The 24,036-nt window shown below is 47.2% G+C and overlaps 1 protein-coding gene across 15 annotated transcripts in view; it reads left to right on the top strand.

Annotated features, from left to right (window-relative positions):
• Positions 1-24,036, top strand: part of LOC147006667 (uncharacterized) — a 65,264-nt gene that overhangs the window by 16,027 nt on the left and 25,201 nt on the right. For 4 of the 15 annotated variants that reach the window (XR_015054667.1, XR_015054664.1, XR_015054662.1 and 1 more), the window contains exons 1-2: positions 18,316-18,624; positions 18,813-18,932. The exons of 6 other annotated variants lie outside the window; for them this stretch is intronic. The gene's annotated coding sequence lies outside the window, so the exon portion shown is untranslated. Of the gene's footprint in view, positions 1-15,501; positions 16,409-18,315; positions 18,933-24,036 lie in introns of those variants that run through there. 5 more of the 15 variants (XR_015054665.1, XR_015054652.1, XR_015054657.1 and 2 more) reach the window with 4 other exon arrangements.

The following is a 24,036-nucleotide window of genomic DNA, read 5'->3' as shown; positions in this document are numbered from 1 at the left end:
TACGATCTAAATTCCGGGTGTTTGGTTGAGTCGACCCGACTGATCCACCTAGCTGTCGTGCTCGTAGCAGACACCCGGCCCGCAACAGTATCAGCAGTGCGGCCATTTGTGGTCATGGAGGGGGAACATACACCAGAAACAGATTTGATTAGACGCCATGAGGATTTGGAGGAGGGAGAGAGGTTTGAAAGTTCATACTTGAGATGAGAAATATTGTGTTTTCTGGATCTCCTGAGGGTGGATACACACTTGTTACGAGCTTTATGGAAGGAACTGAGATTACCCTCAGTTTGGTTTCCATGAGGTGAAGGCAAGTTGTTTCAGGACAAACTTCCTTGCCACAAGCTTCAGTGAACCAATGGGGGGAGGATGGGGAGGACAACTGAATACGAGAGGGGATAAGTCTGTGCATTAGAGAGAGCAAGTTTCTTTGAAAGAATTCCCAGGATGAGTTGATGTTGGTGAACTTAGCGATGGGAGACCAGTCCATAAGTTTGATGGCTGCTTGGAGACCCTGCCAGTCGGCTTGAGTGGAATGCCAGACTCGACGGCGCTGAGGTGGTTCTCTGACAACAGCCAGAGAGATGTCCACTTTGACAAGGACGTGGTCAGAAGAACCGATTGGAGCGAAGGAAGAGCAGCAGATATTTTCAGGGATTTGTTAAAGTCATATCCAGAAGAGATCGAGAGAGGACCATTGGTTGAGATCCGGGTCGGGAAGTGGACCGATTGAGTCAGTCCCAATGAGTCGCAGAAGTCTTTTGCTGAAGTGCCATGACAGGTGAGAGAGGGACCCGCACTGAGCCAACTGGCATAATGACAATTGAAGTCACCACATGTGAGGAAGAGAGAGTTTGGACGGAGAGGATGGAAGTTGGTCCATGTTTTTGGATAGTGAAGTATAGATGGAGTCATCACTGTTTGGTGGACGGCACAACACCCATAGAAACATGAGGTGGGAGTTAAGGGGAAGCTGTAGCCAGAGGTATTCTTGGGGGTGTGGGGGATAAGGTGCAGTGCATGGTGAGTGAGGAATCGTCTTTGATGAAGAGCAACTCCACCACCAGGATGAGGCTCAGATCTGTTATACTGGAGGAGGGAGTAACCAGGGAGAGATACTTGGGAGTCAGAGATATCTTGGAGGAGGAAAGTTTCTGTGAAGCAGATTCTGTCTGGTTTGTCAGTCACAACCTGTATGGAAAGATCTGTCTGGTTTGAGGGAAGGACCCGGATGTTTGAGGTCCACACTCTGAAGGAAAAGGGAGGGAGGAGGTTTTGAGTGGAGGGTAGGACGAGGGAGGAAGGGGGGGAGGTGAGGAGAGCTATTGAAAGAGTGTGGTGGATTGCAGAAGAGCTCGGGGAGAGGGACGGATGAGGAGAAAAGGCTCGGTGGTGATGGGTTGAGGTACAGTGGGGAGCAACAAAATAGGGGGCAGAGGGCAGTTGGAGATTGGAGGAGGTGGAGTGATGATATGGAAGAGAGAGGGTGGGGGAAAGAGGCAGTTTTGTGGATGTTTGGAGGGGCAAGTTTGGGAAGGGGAAGTGAGGGGGAAGATTGGAGGGAGAAGGGTGAGAGGGAAGAGTGTGAAGGTTGCTTTGAGAGGGAGGGGAGATGAGAGCAGGCACGGCCAAGGTGCAGGAGGGCGATGGGAGAGGTGGAGGAGAGGGGAAGATTTGAGGGTTTGGGAAGAGGGGGAGGTGTTCTGAGAGGAAGGAAGGAGCATGTCTGTGATGATGAGTGTACTGATTGAGAGAGTGAGATATCTGTGAGGTTCGGATGGAGCCCACAGATGTTAGAACACCACACAGTTTGGGACAACGGAGGAGGAGATTATACTGAGGTAGAAGACAGTGACGAGGTGCTCAGAGCTGAGGGAGGATGAGGGCAAGATGGGAGATGTAAGGAGAGGGGATAACAGGTGAGGAGTTAGGAGGAGGTAGATTTAAGGAGGTGGAGTGAATTGGCACTGAAGTTGTGAAAAAAGGACGATTGATGGAAACACGAACATGAATTACAAACTGGGATTTTAAAACTTTTAAACTCAGAGATGTGATTAAAGACATTACATGAGGGATGCAAGGAGAGAATGGAGAAAAGGAACATAACAGTGGGACGTGTTGGACTCGGAATGAAGGAAAGGTCGAATTGAAACAAGTCTTTTGAAGAAATCGAATCGACTTGTTCTTGTCACATCACCAAGTCATCCACCAACGTTTTGTCACAACTCATCCACAACCTTGAGAGACAGACAAAAAACACCAATTAATATTGATCGTGGTTTGGATCTGTCGAAAGGGTTAAATGGGTTTAGTTTATAATAGTTATTTCGTTGTGTATGTTCGGCATCAGTGTACGTAATAAATGCATTTGACAAGACAGTATTGAAGTTGTCTCACGAGCCCCTCGTCTTCCTGTCAAAAAGAATTTTGTCAAATTTATCATTTCCCTTCCTTTCTGTTTTGCGTGGTTTTCCGTGGGTTGGAAGAATTCCTTTTTCTCCCTTAATGACCCTCTTACTACCTTTTTAAACAAGAGGAAACAGAAAACAGTTCTTATCTGGATGAGAAATTTGTTTTTGATGTTTTTCTATTTGCTCACCTGACACTTGGATTCCTTTTATTGCTTGGTCCTTCAGGATAGGTGATGGAGCCAGCAGGAATCGGTCCAAGATTACCCTGCAACCCGAGTACATCTCAACAATACCACGAAACAACGCGAACAGAAACGCGAACAAATTGAGGGGAAGCATCCACAAGCTGAACAGATACTCTGGAAAGCTCAACATCTGAGCCAGAAAATCGAACGGAAACACAGTCAATCCGAACAAAGAAACCAGGAAGTCAAACTCCATCAAAGGGAAGAGAAACACAAAGAAATCGAACAGAGACATCAGGGAACCGGACAAAAACACCTGCAAGTTGAACAGGCAATCTCTCAAAAAGCCTCAGACTCTGCATCAACTCTTTGTCCACCAGGTCCCTCTCAACCAAATAAATCCCCTGGTACACCAGCTGCTCTGAATGACCGCCAATCCAAACTCCGAGGTGAAGAAAGACAACTGGAATTTCAATACAGAATGGAACAGGTGTGCAAGGAAACCGAACAGAGACCACGGTCCTCCGACGAAATACGCCAGCAAATTGAACTGGAAATCCAACAGAAAGCCTCAATGTTGCTCACAAAATGCGGAGACAATCCAAGTACTCCTCTCCCAGGTACATCTCAGACAAACACATCCCCACTTACAATAACTGCTTTGAAACATCAGCTGTCCGAACTCGAAGGTGAAAGGAGACATCATGAACTTCTACGGAAACATGAACTGAGGAAGGAGAAAATCAAAGAGAAAGACGAAAAAAATGCCGTAGAATTGAACATACAATCCAAGAGGTAACATTAACATTGCAAACAACATATGGAGTCAATCCAAGTACTCCTCGACCAGGTCCGTCTCAGCAAAACACAAGCCCAGTGAAACGTTCTGCTCTGGAAGATCAACTGCGCAAACTCCAAGATGAAGTGAGACGTCAGCAAGATTTACAGAAAGACAACAGAAGACAAACCAATATCGAACAGCATTGTCTGAAAATTGAACAAGCAATCGAACAAGCAACCTTCATCTTGCAAACAAAATACGGAGTCAATCCAAGTATTTCTCAACCAGGTCCGTCTCAGCAAATCACAAGTGAAGTGAAACGTTCTGTTCTGCATGATCAACTGTGGAAACTCCAAGATGAAGTGAGAAGTCAGCAAGATTTACAGAAAGACAAAAACAGACAAATGGAGGTCGAACAGAAATGCCTTGGAGTTGAACAAAGCAATCAAACAAGCAACCTTCATCTTGCAAATAATATATGGAGTCAATCCAAGTGTTTCTTTTCCAGGTCCGTCTCAGCAAAACACAAGTGAAGTTAAACTTTCTGTTCTACAAGATGAACTGTGCAAACTCCAATGTGAATTGAGACGTCAGCAAGATTTTCAGAAAGACAAAAACAGACAAACACAGATTGAACAGAAATGTCTGCAAGTTGAACAGGCAATCCAAGACAAAACCTTCGTCTTACCAACCATGTATGAAGTCAATTCAAGTACCCCTCCACCAGGTACATCTCAGGAAAATAAATCCCCACTTACACCATCTGTGCTGGAACACCAGGTGTTCAAAGTCCCCCATGAAGAGAGACAACAGGAATCTCAATGCAGAATGGAACTGTTATGCAAAGAAATCGAACAGAGACGACTGTCATCCATTGAAAAACGCCGGCGAATTGAACAGCCAATGCAGCAGCAAGCCTCAATGTTGCGGACAGAATACGGGGTCAATCCAAGTACTCCTCCAGCAGGTATGTCTCGGGCAAGCACATCCCCACTTTCACGACCTGTTCTGAAGCAGCAGCTGCCTGAACTCGTAGGTGAAATGAGCTTTTATGAATCTCGACGGAGAGACAAACAGAGACAAGAGAAAATCGATCAGACATCCAAGCAGATGGAACAAAAATGCCTGCAAATTGAACAAGGAATCCAACGCAACATCTTCATGTTGCAAACAAAATACGAAGTCATCGAAGGAGGCGGTGGGACCACATCGAGGTCTTGTTCTTCAAGGGAGGATCCGTGTGCCGAGGCACCTTTGAATCCGGACGCGGTGTCTCATTGGGTGTAAACCCCAAATGCTCTCTTCCCTCTCGGCTAGACATAAAAGGATCACTCTCTCCAAGTTCACCACCGAGAAAAATCACCCGCACCGAAACCACCACCATTATCGTCCCAGGAAGTCAAAAAGGAATAGACATAGAAAGTGGAAGAGGACGAAAATAAGGAGAAGAGGAAAAATCTAAACAGGAAACTAGTTGGGAGGGTGAGAGTGGATGAAGTGTGAAGGAAGTGAGAAAAAATACAAAATACTTTGTTTTTTAACAAGAGGAAACAGAAAACAATTCTTCTCAAGATGATTTTGTTTTTGAGGTTATACTGTTTACTCACCTGACAATTTGTCAGGTTTGACAAAAAAAAGATTTGACAAAAATCTTTGTCAGGTCAGGTTCGATCTGTGACCTGCTACAGGTACCATGTAAACCTGTACTAACCTGTTCCATGGTCGGGTTGTCGGCGACTAAACCGTCTCCCCCACCAGGTTTTCTGGTGAGGGGGGTGTTTGGATATGGACACCCAGCAGGATTAAAAACAAAACCTGTCAAAGGGCGGAGGAGCTCCTTGTGAGCCAACGGCCATCCATATCTAGTGCCCAACTGTGTCTGCGGACGCCCTCCTGCAGTTGGGTTACTTCTTATTAGGAGGTTGGTGGCAGGATTTGCACTCCGGCCACCGTAAAACCCTTCATTCCGCAAAACGCAAAAACGCAAAAAAATCTGAAAACCCACTCCGTGGGAGTACCTCCTGTGCAGCTTCCCTTCGCAGGGCAGCTCACCGGATGATGGGATTGGGGCAAAGCCTTCGGGACCCCCAATCTTTGATAGGAGGAAACCACGGGGTAACATCCCTGGGTCAGATTGCGGGAGAGTGTGTCGGAGTGGTGCTTGAGGTGTCGTCCACCAGACGGCGGTCTCCTTGGGTTAACCTGAGGCGGTCCCTTCGGGTGGGTGCCTGGAATGTCCTATCCCTAAGAGAGGATGATCACCTGTCTCTGTTATCATCTGAGCTCAAGCGTTTGGACATCGGGATTGCAGCTCTCTCTGAGGTTCGGAGACCGGATTGCGGCGAGATAATGGTGGGTGGTTACACCTACTATTGGTCTGGTCGCTCTGATGGTTACCATACCCAAGGAGTTGCTGTAGCTGTGTCTAATAAGCTGACCCCAATGATAATTGAGGTAACACCGGTCAACGAGCGTATTATGAGATTAAGGATTCGTCACTCCTTAGGTGTCATTTCCCTGGTCTCTATTTATGCTCCGACTGAGGCGAGTGATCTAACCGTGAAGGATGCATTCTACGCCACACTCGAGTCTGTGGTTGATCAGTGCCCCAGACGAGATACACTTCTAGTCTTGGGGGATTTCAATGCATCGACTGGAACTGATAGGGATGGTTATGAGGTGTGTGTTGGTCCCCATGGGTCAGGAACTATGAACCAGAATAGCACTAAGTTCCTTGACTTTGCAAGAAGTCATGGACTTAGGGTGGCTGGTTCATGGTTTCAGCGCCCATCAAGCTCATCGCTGGACTTGGTATTCCAACGCTGGCGGTGTGGCAAAGGAGATTGACCATGTCCTCATTGACGGTCGTTGGAGGATGATCCAGAACTGCAGGGTCTACCGGAGTGCTCAGTTCCTCAATACTGACCACAGGCTTGTTGTAGCAACTCTAAAGCTGCACCTTAAATCCTGGAGAATGGTACCATCCCAGCCTAGGCTGGATGTTGCCAAGCTCAGGGATGAGAGAGTAGCTGAGGAGTTTGCGAACAGGCTGAGTGGACACTTGGGGGGTCTGGGTGCTTTAGGGGGTCCTGAAGAGTTGTGGAGCACCTCCAAGACCACCGTCCTTGATGTTGCCGGTGGATGCCTTGGAGTTCACCGCAGGGCAAAGAAGAATTTTGTCTCTCAAGGGACACTGGATACCATTGACCAGAGTCGCAGGGCCAGGCTGAATGGCAGAGCTGAGCTGTTCAGGGAGCTGAGGCGTAAAACTGTACGTGCACTGAGGGTGGACAAGGAGGCCTATGTGCCAGGAATCTGTGAGGGGGTAGAGCATCACCTGTGGACAGGTGATTCTCGTCCCGCTTACAGGGGAATTCGCGCATTACGTTCATCCAAGCCCATCCCTCGGAGCACTGCAGTTCGAGCAGAGAGTGGTAGGCTCTTGACAGAGGAGTCTGAAGTGAAGGCCCGCTGGGCCGGTTACTTTGAGCGGTTGTACCAGGCTGATCCCCCAGCTGTCGAGTTGGACGTCAAGGGTGTTACAATCCCTGTTGCTGACCCTCGAATCAACTGTGGTCCACCATCGCTTGTGGAAACACGGGCTGCGGTGAACCAGTTGAAACGGGGCAAAGCTGCAGGGATCTGTGGCATCCATGCTGAACTTCTCAAGGCTGGTGGAAATGCTGCACTGGCGTCGTTGCATGCAGTTTTGTGCTCTGCCTGGAACACAGGCATCATCCCAACTGACTGGAAGAGGGGCCTTGTTGTCCCTCTCTGGAAAGGGAAGGGTGATCGCCAAGACTGCAACAACTACCGAGGGGTGACGTTGCTCTCAGTGCCGGGCAAGGTCTTTGCTCGGATAATTCTTGATAGGGTTCGCCACCATCTGCTTGAGCACCAGCGTCCAGAGCAGTCAGGCTTTACACCAAAGAGGTCAACGATTGACCGTATCCTTGCTCTTCGTGTCCTCACTGAACGCAGACGAGAGTTTCGGCAGGGGCTGCTTGCAGCCTATGTTGATCTCTGTAAAGCGTTCGATTCAGTGAATCGGGATGTCCTCTGGAGGATTCTTGGTCTTCGTGGGGTGCCACCGAAACTGATCGATCTGATGTCTGAACTCTACTCTGGTACTGAGAGTGCTGTGAAGTGTGGTGGTACTGCCTCTGACTTATTTCCAGTTGTTACTGGAGTTCGTCAGGGATGTGTACTTGCCCCCACACTTTTCAGCACTTGTATGGACTGGATTTTTGGGAGGATGTCGGAGAGATCAAGTTGCGGTGCATCGTTTGGCAATGTCAAGATCTCGGACCTTGATTTTGCAGATGATGCAGTCATCTTTGCGGAGACTTTAGACATCCTCTTGGGGGCCCTCGAGGTGCTGAATGAGGAGTCGGAGCCGTTGGGATTACATGGATTTCTTGGGTCAAAACAAAGATCCAGGCTTTCGGTGACATCTTGGATGCTGCTGTCCTGTCTGTGTCTGTTTGTGGTGAGGATGTTGAGGTCGTGGATAGATTCACTTACCTTGGCAGTGATATTCATGTCTCCGCAGGTTGTGAGCCGGAGGTCAATAGACGTCTGGGTCGGGCCTGGGGAGTCATGGATTCACTGGATCATGGGGTGTGGCGCTGCCGGTACCTGTGCGGGAGGACGAAAGTCCGAGTCTTCCAGGTCCTTGGTACTTCCAGTCTTGCTCTATGGGTGCGAGACTTGGACTTTGACCAAGGATCTGAGACGGAGACTTAATTCCTTTGGTACCAGGTCTCTTCGGAGAATCCTTGGCTATCGCTGGTCGGATTTTGTGTCCAACGAGCGGTTGCTGAGAGAGACTCGGATGAGATTTGTTACCTGCATAGTCCGTGAGCGTCAGCTGCGGCTGTATGGACATGTGGCTCGTTTTCCTGACGCTGATCCTGCTCACCAGATTCTCTCAGCGAGGGAGTCTCATGAGTGGAGGAGGCCAGTGGGCCGACCACGTGCCTCATGGTTGCAGCAGGTTGACCATCATCTCAAGGAGATGGGGATGGGCCTGGCATCTGCCTGGGGGATGGCCAGACGGAGGCCCCTGGAGTACCGGCGGAAAGTGGACGCAGCGACGCGCTGTTCTGGCACATGCTCCCATACCTGACCTGACCTGACAATTCTTTTAAATGCTTGGTCCTTCAGGAAAGGTGATGGAGTCAGCAGGAATCGGACCAAGATTACGCCACAACCGAAGTGCATCTCAAGAAAACCAAGTCCCAGTTATCCAACATGTCCTGAAACCCCAGCAATTTGTACTACGGACTGAACGGATCGGCGAACAACACGGACAGAAACACAAACAAATTGAGAGGAGACATCCTCAGGCTGAGCAGATGCTCCCGCAAGCTCAACAGTCAGTTAAACCACCACAGACAGTAAAACCAACGGAAACACGATCACGTCTAACTCTGAGCTGAACAAAGAAACCAGGAAGTCAAACTCCAGAAAAGGGAAGGGAAACACCAGGAAATCGAGACATATGAATATCAAACATCGGTTTCCGGTTCTGGGTTTGGAGCATTGGCAGGTCTCCTTGTGGGCTCCCTGCTGACGATCTCAAAGTTAAGTTTCCTGTCGTTATCTGTCCCGTTTTAACTGTTTATTTTCTCACCTACATGTTACTGTGTGTTCCTAGTTTGGTTTTGTTTCAAAAATCGTGCTATTTTGTGAGATTTCGTCGAACTTGTCTTACTGGGTGCTTGAGGCCTATCCTTGAGGCTTGAGGTCTACCCTTTGTTCCTCTCGGTGTACGATCGTGTTTATTTGTTTTTTTCTCACCATTCTCTTCAATTTCTATCTTTCCCACTTTCTTAACGTCCCCCATCCCAACTAATCAGTCCATTTCTTATCTTTAAAAGAAAAGAAAAACTGCGACCTTTCTCCGATTCTTCTTCTTCATCTCCTCTTCTTCCTCCTCTTCTTCTTCTTCTTCCTCGATTTTTTCTACAACACTTCCATGACCTAATCTGTTGAAAACTCTCTCAAACATGAATAATAACAACAAAAACGATCTCTTATAATGCTTCATCTTCCTCTTTCAAACGTGTGATACTTTTTACTGTATCAGAAAGCACTACTCTTCTGCAATTTAAACAGACTGCTCCAAATTCCACCTTTTCTTCATACCTTGCCTCAAAAATCCAACTGTTACAGCGTTTCTTCTCTCCATTCTCTGAATTTGCCTTTATTGCATCCCTCAAGAAATGTGTTTAATCGCATAACTGACCTAAAACTTTTAAAAACCCCAGTTTGCTATGAATGTTCGCTTTCCATCAACCATTCTTTTTTTCCAACTTCAGTGTCAACTCACTCCTCTCACCCCTCACTCTCAAAGCAACCATCCCACTCTTCTCCCTCCAAGCCTCCCTCTCACCTCTCTCAAAAACTCCCCCTCACCTTTCTCCCACCATTCAGCCCCTCACTCATCTTTCCCAAAGGTTCCCCCCCCTCCCATCCACAAAGCTTCCTCCTTCCACTGCCCACTCACCTCCATCTCTTCACTCCACCACCTCAAATCCTCAACTGCCTTCTTCCCCCTCTCTTGTCCCCCCTCTCCCCCAGCACCACAGAGCCTTTACTCCTCCTCATTCGGCCCCTCCCCTAGCTATTCTGCAATCCCCCACACTCTTTCAACAACACTCCTTTCCCCAACCCCCTCGTCCCTTGTCCGACCCTTCCCCTCCCCCCCACTCCCTGCACCCAAAGCCCCCTCCCCTACCTCTTCATTAAAAGTATGGACCTCAACTATCCGGGGCCTTCGCTCAAACCTTTCAGATCTTTCCATACAGTTTGCCACTGACAAACCAGACATAATCTGCCTTACAGAAACTTTCCTCCCCCAAGACGTGTCTAACTCCCAAGTGTCTCTCCCTGGTTACTCCCTTCTCCAGTATGACAGACCTGAGCCTCGCCCTGGTGGAGGAGTCGCTCTCTTCATCAAAGACTATTCCTCACTCTCCATGCACTGCCCTCACTCCCACACACCCCCAGGAATACCTCTGGCTACGGCTTCCCCTCAACTCCCAGCTCATGTTTATATGTGTACTGTACCGTCCACCCAACAGTGATGACTCCATCTGCACCTCACTATCTGAAAACATGGACCTACTTCTATCTTCTCATCCAAGCTCTCTCTTCCTCACATGTGGCGACTTCAATTGTCATCACGCCAGTTGGCTAGGTGTGGGTACCTCTCTCACCTGTCATGGCACCAGAGCAAAAGCTTTCTGCGACTCATTGGGACTGACTCAATCGGTGAACTTCCCTACCCGGATCTCAACCAATGGTACTCCATCTCTTCTGGATCTGATTTTGACAAATTTCCCTGACAATATCTGCTGCTCTTCTTCCGGTCCAATCGGTTCTGCTGACCACGTCCTTGTCAAAGTGGACATCTCTCTGGCTGTTATCAGAGAACCACCTCACCGCCGTCGAGTCTGGCATTTCACTCTGGCAGGGTCTCCGAGCAGCCCTCAAACTTATAGACTGGTCTCCTATCTCTACTTTCTCCAACATCAACTCATCCTGGGAATTCTTTCAAAGAAACATGCTCTCCCTCATGCACAGATTTATCCCCTCTCGTTTTCAGTTGTCCTTCCGTTCATCCCGCCCTTGGTTCACTGAAGCTTGTGGTGAGGCAGTTGTCCTGAAACAACTTGCCTTTGTCTCATGGAAAGCAAACCTAACTGAGGGCAATCTCAGTTCCTTCCATTAAGCTCGGAACAAGTGTGCATCTACACTCAGGGGAGCCAGAAAACAACATCTTTCATCTCAAGCAGAAACTCTCAAACCTCTCTCCCTCCTCATAATCCTGGTGGCGTCTAATCAAATCTGTTTCTGGTGTATGTTCCCCCTCCATCCCCTCCCTAACCTCAAATGGCAGCACTGCTGATACCGCACGTGAAAAAGCTGAATGCCTAAACTCGTTGTTTGCAGCTAAATCTTGTTTCCAAAACCCATCACTTTCTCTACCCACCTGACCCAGTCACACCCAGGTATCCCTGGACTCTGTGTCGTTTTCTCCTGACAAGGTGGAGATTTGCTGTCAAACCTCGACTCAGATTCTGCAACTGGTCCAGATGGCATCAGCCCACGTGTCCTCAAAGCCTGCTCTTCTGCTCTTGCTCACTCACTCTCTGTTCTATTCACCCTCTCATTTGCTCAAGGCCATCTGCCATCTGCTTGGAAATCAGCAAACATCACTGCCCTGCACAAAAAAGGTGCAAAAACAGATCCCTGCAACTGCAGACCAATCAGCCTTCTCCCAATCATCAGCAAGGTTATGGAATTCCTCATCGCTTCAGACATCAAATCCTTCCTCTTCTCCAATGGCTTGATTTCTGATCATCAATTTGGTTTCAGACCAGGTCACTCTACCCTGGATATGCTGCTTCTGCTCTCCCAACAATGGATGGAAGCCCTCAATTCCAGACTGGAAATCCGAGCCTTATCCCTGGATATATCACGTGTTTTTGACACAGTCTGGCACCCTTCCCTGCTCACCAAACTCTCTTCCTATGCTATCCAAGGCTATCTCCACTCATGGCTCGTAGACTTCCTCTCCTGTCGCAGTCAACGTGTGGCCCTAAATGGGGTGCTTTCATCCCCCCCCCCTTCCTGTCCAGGCTGGAGTTCCTCAAGGTAGCGTTCTGGGCCCTGTTCTTTTTCTGGTTTTCATCAATGATCTCTCCGATTCTCTGGAAAATCCTCTACATCTCTTTGCTGATGACTCCACCCTCTGCCGTACCATCGGTCATCCCTCAGACCGGCAAGCAGCAGCTTCTTCGCTTACTGCTGATCTGGATAAAATCACAAACTGGTCCAACACCTGGAACATGTCTTTCAATCCGGACAAATCTCACACTCTCACAATGTCTCTTCGAAAGGACCGTTTAGAAAACCCCCTCATCCACTTTCTCAACAATCCTCTGGAAGAAGTCCTTTCTTTCAAGCTTCTGGGTCTCACTATCTGCCATGACCTTTCCTGGGAAAGCCACATTTCAAACCTCGCCTCCAAAGCCAGTCGCCGACTGGGAATCCTCCGTCGTGCAAGGTCGTTACTCGGCCCACCTGAATTCCTCCGCCAACAACCCCCTTCTGGTAAAACTACCAAAATCACGAATCACTGCTCACCTTCACTCTTTCATTCCTCTTTTTTCCCGCCTTTGGAACTCACTCACTCACTCTATTCTTTCCCATTCTTCCCTCCAGGCTTTCAAAACAGCTGTTCACCACCACCTCTTATCATCCCCAATCCAAATCCTAGATCTTTTCTACCCCCGATAATCCACCCAAGCCCACCTCCTTCAAATTCCCTGCTTTCCTTCCTGAAAGTCCCCGGAATGTCCATCTTCTATTCCCCATGTTCCCCATCCCATCCCTCTCCCTTCCACAGATCTCCAAATGTCTCTGTTCCCCATTATTTTGTCGTTCCCACTCCCTCCCCTCCTGTCTCATGCCCCCCTTGATGTGCGTTGTGTGTTAGCTCTTATACGAGCCTCGACAAGGCATACAAAAAAGAAACAAAAAACATAGAAGCCGGCATGTTGAACAGAGATACCTGAATATCGAACAGAGACACCTGCATATCGAACAGAGACTCTTGCATATCGAACAGAAACACCTGCATATCGAACAGACACCTGCATATCGAACAGAGAGACCTGCATATCGAACAGACACCTGCATATCGAACAGAGACACCTGCATATCGAACAGAGATACCTGCATATCGAACAGAGACACCTGCATATCGAACAGAGACACCTGCATATCGAACAGAGATACCTGCATATCGAACAGAGACTCCTGCATATCGAACAGAGACTCCTGCATATCGAACAGAGACTCCTGCATATCGAACAGAGACACCTTCATATCGAACAGAGACACCTGCATATCGAACAGAGACACCTGCATATCGAACAGAGACACCTGCATATCGAACAGAGACACCTGCATATCGAACAGAGATACCTGCATATCGAATAGAGACTCCTGCATATCGAACAGAGACACCTGCATCTGGAACAAATACTCCTGCATATCGAATAGAGACTCCTGCATATCGAACAGACACCTGCATATTGAACAGAGACACCTGCATATCGAACAGAGATACCTGCATATCGAACAGAGACTCCTGCATATCGAACAGAGACTCTTGCATATCGAACAGAAACACCTGCATATCGAACAGAGACACCTGCATATCGAACAGAGATACCTGCATATCGAATAGAGACTCCTGCATATCGAACAGAGACTCCTGCATATCGAACAGAGACTCCTGCATATCGAACAGAGTCACTTGCATGTCGAACAGAAACACCTGCATATTGAACAGAGACACCTGCATCTGGAACAAATACTCCTGCAGATTGAACAGAGACTCCTGCATATCGGACAGAGACTCTTGCATATCGAACAGAAACACATGCATATCGAACAGAGACACCTGCATATCGAACAAATACTCCTGCATATCGAACAGAGACTCCTGCATATCGAACAGAGACTCCTGCATATCGAACAGAGACACCTGCATATCGAACAGAGATACCTGCATATCGAATAGAGACTCCTGCATATCGAACAGAGACTCCTGCATATCGAACAGAGACACCTGCATATCGAACAGAGACACCTGCATATCGAACAGAGACACCTGCATATCGAACAAATACTCCTGCATATCGAACAGAGACTCCTGCATATCGAACAGAGACTCCTGCATATCGAACAGAGACACATGCATATCGAACAGAGACACCTGCATATCGAACAGAGACACCTGCATATCGAACAGAGATACCTGCATTTCGAACCGAGATACCTGCATATCGAACAGAGACTCCTGCATATCGAACAGAGATACCTGCATATCGAACAGAGATACCTGCATTTCGAACCGAGATACCTGCATATCGAACAGAGACTCCTGCATATCGAACAGAGACTCCTGCATATCGAACAGAGACTCCTGCGATTTGGACCGGAGATCCATCACCAAGTTACGCTTCACCCAACACTTCGGATAGTACCAGTGCCAATCGTCAGAACATTTGTATCCCTCCTTTTTTCAGGTTCTTGTTATCTTTCATACTTTCGCACTTACATCCCCTTTTGTCCCTCCTCTTCCAGATAGGACTGGATTAGCTTGTCAACAATCCAGGTACTCACAAATATCTTCCCCTGAAAATGGGACTGCCAAAAGGGGCAGTCCATGCTTGGCTAAGTGAGGTTGCTGTGAGCAAACCCAATATTTGTTGTTGTTCATATTTTAACATGTTGTAAAGATATTGCTAAAAAGGTGTTCAATGGATGTCTAATTATCCCTTCATGTGACACTTCGCCTCGTTTCAGGCGTTCAGTTTCTACGTCCTCTTCATCCCGTGTGACACGGGGTGCATAATGATATGGATGGGTCATACAGGTGTTTGTCCCAGGCACACCTATCTCATGCAATTGGTCCCGATGTTTCCCTCCTCCTTCTCTGCGTACTCTGTCACAACCCATTCATTGTTTCCCTTCCTCTCGACCAAACATTCTGCTGTCCATGATATTCACATAATACGCTCACTGTCTGTTATCATCCATATAATCACAATTATGCACGTGCTAATCAAGAGCAATATTCCAATCTGCACCTCACACATTCCATGATCCTCCAGCAACGTTCTTCCCACTTGCAGATTTCCTTTCTTCTCTTTACAACTTCCTGTATGCTTTTTGCAATGAGATGCGTGAATATTACCTTTGCGAGATAAGGAGGGGAGGTAAGGAGAGTTATTGAAAGAGTGTGGTGGATTGCATAAGAACGAGGGGAGAGGGACGGATGAGGAGTCAAGGCTCGGTGGTGATGGGTTGAGGTACAGTGGGGAGCAACAATATAGGGGGCAGAGGGCAGTTGAGGATTTGAGGAAGTGGAGTGATGATATGGAACAGAGAGGGTGGGGGAAGGAGGAATTTTTGTGGATGTGAGGCGGGGAAACTTTGAGAAGGGGGAGTGAGGGGGAAGATTAGAGGGAGAAGGGTCAGGGCAGCGTTGAGGGAGAGGGGTGAGGAGGGAGGGTTGAGGTAGAAGGGCGAGGGGGGGGGAGTTAAGGAAGAAGGGTGAAGAGGGAAGCTTTGTTGGGGAAGAGTGTGAAGGTTGCTTTGAGAGGGAGGGGAGACGAGAGCAGGCACGGTCAAGGTGCGGGAGGGGGAAGGATGAGACTTTGTCGAGGTATGGTGAAGAAGGGAGCGGCGGGAGGTCGAATTGACAACTTTTGAAGAAGAAGAGGAGAGAATGATGATACAATCACGAAAACCACGTGGGTGAAAGAGGAAGTTGTAGTTTAAGAGACGGTGATATATTTTATTATTATTTTTGATTAACTTTAGGAAAAGGAAAGGTTGATGAGAAATCGTCGGTGTTTGGTGAATTTGGATCGACAAATACAGAAGGAAGTTGGTCGTTGGTCGAAAGTTACAGGAAGAAGAAGAAGAGTAGTGAAGGGAAACACGTCGTTTCGGGAGGTGTCACGTGAGAGGTCAAAAGAACAAACAAAACATTTCAGATGAGGTTATGGAAGGTTGAAGAAAAATCGTGAAGGTGTTTGGTGAATGTGGGTCGGCAAAAGTAGATGGGAGATCGTCAGAAGGAAGAGGAAGAAGAATCTGTACAGGAAGTGACGTGGCGACGTCGGGGATAATGTGAGGGAAAAGATTGTTTTTGTTGGATTTGTTTTTTGTTCGACGAAACAGAGGGTGAAGTTTAAAGGGACAGGAGGGAGAAGGGAGAAAATATAAACTGATGTTAATAAGAAAATACAACAAACACGATCACGTACACAAACGGGGAGAAGGGAAGGCCTCAAGGAAACACGATGTGAAAAGACAATTAAAACTCAACAATTATCACAAGTTTTAGCAAGAAGAAGCATCACGTGGGTCGCGCATGCGCACTGATCGCCTCGTTTGAATCGAGGACACAACGGTTTCTCTACCTGCCGTTGATGGATCGAGTGAGTTCGTCGGTTTAAACTTCATGTTTAAAAACCGTTGAGTGCTTCATACTGACGGGTGTGATGTCGATGTTTGAAGTATTGAACGGTGGGGACATGATTAGTGTAGAAGAGTTTTCAGTCGAAGCGGCAATGATCGGGTCAGTCTGCGTTTTGGCGGGAATCTGAGAAATTGGGCCTAATTAATTCAAGGTCCCGTGTAAGTTCATTGTGTGCATCCTTGTGGGAGTGTAAATAAAAAGAGAGTGATGACGGTGGGACACAAGGATTGGAAGGGACTTTTATGAAGGAAGAGGACATTTGGCCCATCGAGCCTGTGTTACAGGTGATGTTTTCACCCCTGTCTGGTTGTGTCTGAACAGAATATCTCAGAACGTTGTGAACGGATTCCTACTGAATGTAGTGGACACGTTGTGTGTGTGACGAGACGGAATTGATGCAATTTTGGTTCAGATCCGGATCCAGGTATGGCCTTCCGGTGTGATATAAAAGGTGAACTATTCAGCCCGGCGGAGGTGTGTGCTCCACCTTGTGTCCGTTCTTTGTTCAGTGTGAGAATGTCCTTTTCATGATCCAGAACATCTGATTATCCTTGAGAATGGATTTTGAGATATCCTGATGAAAGTTAAGTCCGTCATCAATCACAACACCAAGGTTTTTCTCTGTTTGGACATCCTGAATAGTGACGTCACTCGTGTGGTTCCCACTCTTACTGTTTTACCTTCCAACATGCAGGACCTTGAGTTTGGTTTCATTGAAGGGGAGTTTTCAGGAGGTGGACCATTCCTGCGTCTTGTTTAAATCACCTTGAAGCGTGTCTGCTTGATCCTGATCGTTAACGGCACCCATCATTTTCGTGTCAGCAGAAATGTCCACAAATTTCTTGATCAATTGTGGCCGATCGTTAATAGAGATTAGAAACAAAAGGGGTCCGAGTACACGACCCCATGGAAGACCATCTTTTACAGGACTCCAGCTTGAGCTCACTCCGTTAATTAACTCTTTGAAGCCTTCTTGTAAGGAAGGAGTTGTCCTCCGATACCACGTGATGCAATCTCCATCAACAGTATCTTGTGTGGAAACAGCATCAAACGCTTTTCCGAAGTCTAAACAGAATATATCCACTGCATGTCCCTCGTAAGCACGTGACGGTTGTGACATCTTCTCGGCCGAAAACCATACTGACTATCTGTGAATACGTTGTGGGTCATCACGTGTGTTGTTATGCCATCTCTGATTGTACCCCCCCCCCCCTTTCAGCACTTTACCAACCATTGATGTCAAACTTCCAGGGCGATAGTTCTCAGGAGCTTGCTTCCTGTCTTATGAATGGGTGTGATAGGTAGTCGCCATTTCCCAATCCTGTGGAAGAACCTCTTCATCGAGAGACTTTTGGAAGATCATCAGTGGAGGTTCTGCAATAACATGAGGTCTCTCTCTCTCTCTCTCTCTCTCTCTCTCTCTCTCTCTCTCTCTCTCTCTCTCTCTCTCTCTCTCTCTCTCTCTCTCTCTCTCTCTCTCTCTCTCTCTCTCTCTCTCTCTCTCTCTCTCTCTCTCTCTCTCTCTCTCTCTCTCTCTCTCTCTCTCTCTCTCTCTCTCTCTCTCTCTCTCTCTCTCTCTCTCTCTCTCTCTCTCTCTCTCTCTCTCAACCATCTTGGATGAATACAGTCCGTCCTGCAAACTTTGAGCACTTTCGGGACTAAAGCTTTTTTCTTTCTGTCTCTGTGATGTTTCGGACGGCACCCAACTCAGGGTCTTCAAAGTGCTGCTCCATTATGGGTACATTACCCAGGTCATCATGTGTGAATACACTGCTGAAGAAGCCGTTCAATACGTCTGCTTTCTCACCATCTGTTCCAGATAACTTTCCAGAGGGGTCTAATCATCGCGATCTAATCATCGCACCATCGCGATTTGAACTCAGATTCCGAGCTCAGCTTGATTCGTCCTCTTGGCAGTTTTGTTGAGTCAGGCGCCGTGATTTGTTTCCTTCCTCGGTGTATCTTTCAAAGTGTAACACACCGTCAGTGGCCGTGTACCTTTTGCATGCTTTATACCTTTTTGCGTCACTGTGCCACGGCTTCCCTGGAGATGTCGGGGTTTCTCCAGATACCCTCCTGAGACAAGGCTACGGGATTTGGAATGCATCCTTCCACATTCTGTTCGAAATGCTGCCTGAAAAAGCTCCAACGTTCACGACAGCTCACGTAAGCAAGGTGATCCATACATTGGATCTCCTCAAGCATTTGATTCACACGATCAAAATTTCCCTTATTCGGTTTAAGTTTGGGTGATGTTGCTGACTCACGTGCCTTGGCAAGTACACTTAGCTCCACAACTATGCATCAGTGGTCGTTACTACGGATTCTGTGTAATTAACCATCTCCTGTCTGTTTGTACGAAGATCCACTACGATGCAACAGAGGTCACATCTCATCTCCATGAGTGCTCATCTTCTGGTTTGGGGTTCGGTGCACACGGACGACGGATCGGCAAGAGTATAAAAACCCGTCAAAAATATCAGGTTGGAATTATTTTATTCGAAATCTTCAAGGAGATTGGAAGACATTATGTATCAATTTATTTTACCACACTTCACGTAATTTCAAAACACCACACGAACAAATGTGATCGGATTTTTTATTTGTTATCTTCTGGGATGTTTCGTTTTGACCATACAGCCTCTTGAGCATGCCAGAATCTGAAGCCTCGGCCTAGCGTTAGGTGTGCTTCTATCTTCTTTGTTTATAAGACACTCTGCTGATGTAAATGAGCACTTGTTTTACTCTGTGTGTGTTTACATATTATGTGCAGCGAGTTTCACCTCCTTGTCCGTTGTGTTTATTTATTTATTTTGAAGTTACTGCACTTCGCCCACGAGGCCCGTTTGCAAGTCATTGTCTCCAATTCCAAAAGAAGAGACGTAATTCCTCTTTTCTGAAAAATGTTTTTCAAGTTTTGTTTGTCCTGAAAAATAGACGTGAGAGAACACACAGTTGTGTGAAAAAAAATTGTCCTTTAAATCCCTTCTGAAATGGTCCTTATGAAGGGGGTCAGCCAAATACACACTGTGTTTTACATCTGTAGATTCTTCCCTCCAGAGAGATCGGGTTAAGCTAATATATAACACGATATCTCAAAAGTTATGGACGGATTTGGATGAAACTTGGTGGACAGGTTGGGTGTGTGAATTCGAAAGGAGGAATTGATTCAATTTTGGTGAAAATCTGGATCGGGATTCAACAATTTTTTTCAGTGATTCTTTACCATTGAGAAATATGACTCAACTAATATATAGTGTTGCGATTCTGCAAAAGCTCATGCCTCGAAGGCAATTGCACCCAACATGCAGTGATCCCCAGGCAGTTATTTCTTTAGTATTTGTGTAGTTAGTCCTCCCGTCATGTCTCGTGAGTTAATGGGACAAAGTGCGTTGCGTGGGTCTCGAGGTTAGGTCGAATAAATATCTCTGATTCATACTCTGATCCCGACTCTAACCCTGTCCTTTTATCCATCGTACATAGCAAGCATGCAAGCACACACGCCTTCAATGGGCAATTGTTTAGAACCACACCACGATGCCTCCCGTGGCTCGGATCATCCACATCCCCCTGCACAACAAACAACATGCCCCTGGATTTGTGCGCCATCATTTCATTCAAATCTGCGTGCCAATTTCCAACTGTCACCTCACCTTACTCTGCACCTCAGGAACCAAATCTCACCACTTTGACTACAAACGCCTACCGCACACGGGAAAAATATTCCCGCGTCCCCTCGTACCTCTACATTGCTACAATTCAGCACGCTATTTTGAGGAGGACCGCGCGATGCTCGACCACGCAACGGAAGCTAATAACTCCACCGCATCTCACTGAGAACGTCCCGGATGAGCGTCTGGAATTGATGCAGCCCTCATCCAATCGTCTGACCACGGCAAGACCAGGGGCAACGAGGATGGGTCTTGAGAAGGGCAATCCGAGAGTTTGGTTCGTGACCGCAATATCCTTTATTGTTGTGTGTCTGTCTGTCGGTATGTCTGTCTGTCTGTCCCTTGCATAGCTCCGTGGGTTTCAATCCGATCCTCATAAAATTTTGGTGGGAGGTTTACCTCATGATCTGGTTGTGTTTTCCTGAGAATGGGCATGGTGCGTCCATTATGGGCAGAGCCACGCCCAAAAAAACGTTTTTACGGGGTAGCAGATTTCAATTTGCATCTTCTCCTTGGGGGGTTGTCGAATCTGACAGGGGTTTCGGTATTTGGTTAGCCCAATGGCACCTGCATAGCCCCACGGAACTCGATTTTTCATTTTCGTCCCAAGGTCAAGGTGACGAACTTAGAAAATTGCCAATTTTGACAAAAAATTATCTTCTCCGAGGGGTTTGTCGAATCTAGCTGGGTTTCGGTGTTTGGTTAGCCCAATGGCACCTGCATAGCCCCACAGAGCTCGATTTTTCATTTTCGTCCCAAGGTCAAGATCACAAGGTCACGAACTCTAGAAAATTGCGAATTGTGTTTTTAGGGGGTAGCCGATTTAAATTTGCATCTACTCCGAGAGGGTTTGTCGAATCTGGCAGGGCTTTCGGTATTTGGTTAGCCCAATGGCACCTGCATAGCCCCACGGAGCTCGATTGTTCATTTTCGTCCCAAGGTCAAGGTCACAAGATCACGAACTTAGAAAATGCGAATTTTGACATAAAAATCCATCTTCTCTGAGGGGTTTGTCGAATCTGGCAGGGGTTTCAGTATTTGGTTCGCTCAATGGCACCTGCATATCCCCACGGAGCTCGATTTTTCATTTTCGTCCCAAAGTCAAGGTCACAAGGTCACGAACTTAGAAAATTGCGAATTTTGACATAAAAGTCATACGACCACCCAAACTTTGAGAGCTGGGATGACAATATTTTTTATGCATAATCTTGAGGTCATTCCCCACCTAAAGTCTTCTTACCATTTTGCTCTATCTCGAACACCTTGCCCGTGGCGCCCCTTCAAATTTGTTTTTACGCTGATTTCATCAAAGTATGGGTAATCCGAGGAGTGCGAAATGCCATATAGCCTATATGACGTTATATTGTTCCTGGAATGTTCCAGAGGAAGTTTTGCACCAAAGGTCATAATCCTTGACCTTTGACCTTTTAAGTTCACAAAGGTCAAATTTTCAAAGTTGGACGAATCGAACCGGGTTTTCGACCTTCTTCGACGAACTAACTCCAATAAGCTGTAGCACGTATCCTGTTTCCTTATTTTAATGTCCACAACATTGTTTTGTGACCTTTAAAGGTTATGCAAAGGTCAAATTTTTAAAGTTGTTGAACGAAACCAGGTTTTTGACATTTTGCAGCTAATAACCTGTCACTCGTACCACAACATGTTGATCATTTTTTAACTTGGTCAAACATTATCACATTGTCTCATCCTTAACTTCTGAAACAATCTACATCGTCAAATACCACTTGTGAACCATCGTCGTCTTCAGACTTGTCTCTCATACTTTCGCAGTTACATCCCCTTTTGTCCCTCCTATTTCAGATAGGACTGGATTAGCTTGTCTCCAATCCACGTACTCACAAATATCTTCCCCTGAAAATGGAACTGCCAAAAGGGGCAGTCCATGCTTGGCTAAGTGAGGTTGCTGTGAGCAAACCCAATACTTGTTCTTGTTCATATTTTAGCATGTTGTAAAGATGTTGTTGTTGATTTCCGCCCGTCCTGCGTGCGGGCAACCGCCTTTAGCTCAATTGCGGCTGCACGCGCCCACCGAACGAGCAATCTAGTCGCAGCTTCCGAATCAACGCCGAAACCCAGCTACGGGTGTTTTTAACACACCACAAACCAGCCAACTCTTCTGTCCACGCGCTACAGGGTCGATCGCCGAATTGTCGATGTACCTAATTATTCGCGCGGACAAAAATGCCGGGAGTTTATACCTCAACGGGACCTGCACGAAAAAGAGCCGTTTAAGCAGCTCGTTCCGTTTGCGATTGCCGAGCGGTTTTATATCGCCAAGCCCCGTCGGACCAGATGTACGTTTTATCGGCTTATGACCAGCCAGCTAATATCCCGAACACAATTATGGCAGTCAATGGAGGAAGGGACGCAACGAGCTGGTGAACATTCAAACAATGGGGGCATTTATTTTCAATGCACATATGCAATGAATGGGGGGGGGGTGGGGACAAGACACGAGCAAAAAAACCTACAGCCGATGTCTATTTATTATGTACGTGCACTTAGTCAGTTTGTTACTTCTGGACAAGGCGCCACAGACTTTCATGCAAAACCCCAGAAATAAAGGAAGATCCGGGCTCGTGAGCCTTTATAACTTGCTCGGAGCCGGGATGACCGAAGGGGCTCCGAGAGACCGAGCGGGCTACCTGATTCGGCGACCCTCGGTGTCTCTGCCCTGACTCCAACCTCCAAACTCTCCAACGAGCGTCCAACGAACCACACAACCAGCGCAGCGCAAACTCGAACTCTCTCTCCAAGCGCTCTTCCCGACTCCCACTCGTACTCCAACTCGTTCTCCTCAACTCGTTCTTCACTCGTTCTCCAACTCCCGCTCGTTCTTTCTCGTTTGTTCTCCTCGTTCGATCTGATTAACGGCGAGCGAACGTGGCCCTTTATTGCCCCGCATCTTCTCTCCTTAACCTTCGACCTTTCACTCCCGTCTGGCTCCGCCCCTTTCGCCGTTTTGATCCGATCTTGCCGTCAAACGCGGCCGTGTTAGGAATCACTGTCAGAACGCAGACGTGTTTGAAATCACCGGCTCCACGCGGACGTGGTTGAGAACACCGGCTTCACGCGGACGTGGTTGGAGATGGTGAGGAGATGATGGCAGTTGTGGAGAAGATGGTGAGGAGATGTTTGTTTGTTGTGGAGAAGATGGAGAGGAGATGTTTGTTTAAAATAAAAGACAAAAAAGAATAACACGACCTCAAAGGTTCACAGCCTGGCACACGAACAATTCCCGTTATACATCGGTGGGGGATTCTCACCTGGAACACACACTTACCGAAATAACTGATCTTCGGGGAACCTAAATGGTGATCTGTGAATTTCCACAACCGGAACAATATTGCTAAAAAGGTGTTCAATGGATGTCCAATTATCCCTTCATGTAACACTATGCCTCGTTTCAGGCATCCAGTTTCTACGTCCTCTTCATCCCGTGTGACACGGGGTGTACAATGATATGGATGGGTCATATAGGTGTTTGTCCCATGCACACCTATCTCATGCAATTGGTCCCGATGTTTCCCTCCTTCTCTGCATTCTCTGTCACAACCCATTCATTGTTTCCCTTGTTCTCGACCAAACATTCTACTCTCCATGACATTCTCATCATACGCTCACTGTCTGTTATCATCCATATTATCACAATTATGCACGTGCTAATCAAGAGCACTGCTGCACATGCCATAAACCTCCAGCAACGTTCTTCCCACTTGCAGATTTCCTTTCTTCTCTTTACAACTTCCTGTATGCTTTTTGCAATGGAATGCGTGAATATTACCTTTGCATTTGACAACTGTGTTGGTGACCAACAATACCGGATGTGGTCCAGTCCAATGTGTCCTCAATGCGTTCCACTGCCTGAACACCTTGATGTTCAAATGGCGTCCTT

The sequence above is a fragment of the Eptatretus burgeri genome, unplaced genomic scaffold (genome assembly GCF_056783735.1).
Source record: "Eptatretus burgeri isolate ZD-2024b unplaced genomic scaffold, Ebu_testis_v1 Ebu_testis_scaffold_3157, whole genome shotgun sequence".
NCBI lineage: Eukaryota > Metazoa > Chordata > Myxini > Myxiniformes > Myxinidae > Eptatretus > Eptatretus burgeri.
This window is presented reverse-complemented; position numbering and strand designations above follow the sequence as displayed.